The 2,500-nt window shown below is 73.6% G+C and overlaps 1 non-coding gene across 1 annotated transcript; it reads right to left on the bottom strand.

Annotated features, from left to right (window-relative positions):
• Positions 1 to 2,255: 2,255 nt before the first annotated feature.
• LOC128823764 (5S ribosomal RNA) lies at positions 2,256 to 2,374 on the bottom strand. Its single transcript, XR_008442000.1, has one exon. It is a non-coding gene; the product is annotated as a 5S ribosomal RNA (ribosomal RNA).
• Between the last annotated feature and the right edge of the window lie 126 nt (positions 2,375 to 2,500).

The raw sequence follows: 2,500 nt of genomic DNA, 5'->3' as shown, positions 1-2,500 counted from the left end.
ACAACAGGTCAACCCCAGGGGAAGCAGCTGTAAAATTTTCAAAGTCCCCGTTCGGCCACCAGGTCAACCCGCTGAATCTATTGGGTTGACCTGGCGGCCGGTTTCCTTTCCGGCCACCAGGTCAACCCAATGGATTCAACGGGTTGACCTGGTGGCCGGTTTGCTTTCCGGCCCGGGCGTCACCCCACTCCGAGGGCAGAGCGGCAGTGGTCTTGAGGACCACAGAGGGGGGGCTTAATAGTCGAGACGGAGCCGGTCCGGGGGAGGCTTAATAGTCGTCCCCCGAGGACTCCGGGGGCAGGCTTAATAGTCGTTCCAGGAGAGGCTTAATAGTCGTCCCCCCGAGTACTCCGGGGGCAGGCTTAATAGCCATTCCCCAGGCGGTCCGGCGGAGGCTTAAGAGTCGTGCTTAGCGGCCACCAGGTCAACCCGCGGAATCTACTGGGTTGACCTGGCGGCCGGTTTGCTTTCCGGCCACCAGGTCAACCCATTGGATTCGACGGGTTGACCTGGTGGCCGCTTTGCTTTCCGGCCCGGGTGTCACCCCACTCCGAGGGCTGCGCGGCAGCGGTCCTGAGGACCACAGAGGGGGGGCTTAATAGTCGAGAGGGAGCAGGTCCGGGGAAGGCTTAGCAGTCTTCCCCCGGGCGGTCCGTTGGGGGAGGCTTAGCAGTCGTCCCCAGGGCGGTCCGGGGGTGGGGGGAGGCCTCACAGTCGTCCCTCGGAGAGCCGGGTCGGCGGCGGTGGCGGGCGTCAGGCTTTACGTCCAGCCTCCGGAAGGTGCGCGTCCTCGGAGGCGATGCAGGCGCCGCAAAGGGGCAGCCTCCGAGGCAGGGAGCGGAGCACCGAGGCTGGGGAGAGGGGAGCAGGAGCCGGGGGCTGGGGGGGGTGGGGTGGGGGGGGGGCGTTCAGGACAAGCGGTCAAGCCCCGGGGAGCAGCTGTCAAATGTTCCAAGTCCCCACTCGGCCACCAGGTCCACCCCAGTCTAGCAATGGGGTTGACCTGGCTGATGGCCGGTTAGTGTCAAGGTAAACTCACCGTCGTCCACAGGAGGGCAGCTCTCAGGCCGTCCGGCTGCGGCTGACTCTGGGGCGGTGCCCGGTCCCGGCAGCGAGGGGCGGGGGGGGGGCGCGGAGCGACACGGAGCTAACCGGCCCCCGGGGCCGGGGGCGCCTCCCGCGACTTTGGGGGCCGCGGGTCGTCAGTGGCGTGCAGGCCGGGCCTCTCCCGGGGGATTCGGGGGGGGGGGGGGGCGGTCCTGCGGGCCGGGCGCAGGGGGCTCGAGCGAGCCCGGGCCGGTCCGCCCCGGGGCCGGGGTCTCCGCCTGCGGCTCGGGGGGGCGCGGGTCGTCGGGGGAGGAAGCCCGGGGGAGCTGCACGCCGGCCTGCCAGGCCAGGCCAGGCCTGGCCTGGGTGGCCGCGGGGGGATTCGGGGCGGTCCCGCGAGCCGGCGGCCGGGCGCAGGGGGTCCGAGCGCGTCCGAGCGAGTCCGTCCCGGCCCCGGGGTCTCCCCCTGCGGCTCTGGGGGGCCGTGGGTCCCCGCTGGCGGAAGCCGCTGGGCGCTGGACACCCGCCGTCCGTCCCGCCTGGCCAGGCCTGGCCTGGGTGGCCGCGGGGCGGGGGATTCGGGGCGGTCCCGCGAGCCGGCGGCCGGGCGCAGGGGGTCCGAGCGCGTCCGAGCGAGTCCGTCCCGGCCCCGGGGTGTCCCCCTGCGGCTCTGGGGGCCGTGGGTCCCCGCTGGAGGAAGCCGCTGGGCGCTGGACACCCGCCGTCCGTCCCGCCTGGCCAGGCCTGGCCTGGGTGGCCGCGGGGGGATTCGGGGCGGTCCCGCGAGCCGGCGCCCGGGCGCAGGGGGTCCGAGCGAGTCCGTCCCGGGCCCGGGGCCTCCCCCTGCGGCTTTGGGGGCCGTGGGTCCCCGCTGGCGGAAGCCGCTGGGCGCTGGACACCCGCCGTCCGTCCCGCCTGGCCAGGCCTGGCCTGGGTGGCCGCGGGGCGGGGGGATTCGGGGCGGTCCTGCGGGCCGGCGGCCGGGAGGGTCCGGGCCAGTCCGCCCCATGCCCGGGGTCTCCCCCAGCGGCTTCGGTGGGTCCTCCGCGGAGGAAGCCGGGTGGGGAGCCGGACCCCAGGCGCCCAGACCCGTGACCTGCGGCCGCGACCTCCGACTCGGCAGGAGCGACGAGGGGCTTTCCGGCCCGTCCCCCCCCTCTCCTTCCTCCCCAGAAAAGGAGAGAGAGCTGGCTCGGACCGGGAAAAGCTGCCTACGGCACCTGGGATTCCCAGGCGGTCACCCATCCAAGTACTAGCCAGGCCCGGGACGGTTTACCTTCCGAGATCGGACGGGATCGGGGGCGTTCGGTCCGGTATGGCCGTAGGCACCCGGCCCCCGCGCCTCCTCGCCCGCTTTCCCCTGCCGACGCCCGGGCCTGCCGCACGGTGAGCCCCGGTCGGACTGCCCCCCTGCGGCAGGGCCCCCGTCTCTCGCGGGCCCGGTCCTTTTTTC

This window comes from Malaclemys terrapin, chromosome 15 (genome assembly GCF_027887155.1).
Source record: "Malaclemys terrapin pileata isolate rMalTer1 chromosome 15, rMalTer1.hap1, whole genome shotgun sequence".
In the NCBI taxonomy this organism is placed as follows: Eukaryota; Metazoa; Chordata; order Testudines; family Emydidae; genus Malaclemys; species Malaclemys terrapin.
This window is presented reverse-complemented; position numbering and strand designations above follow the sequence as displayed.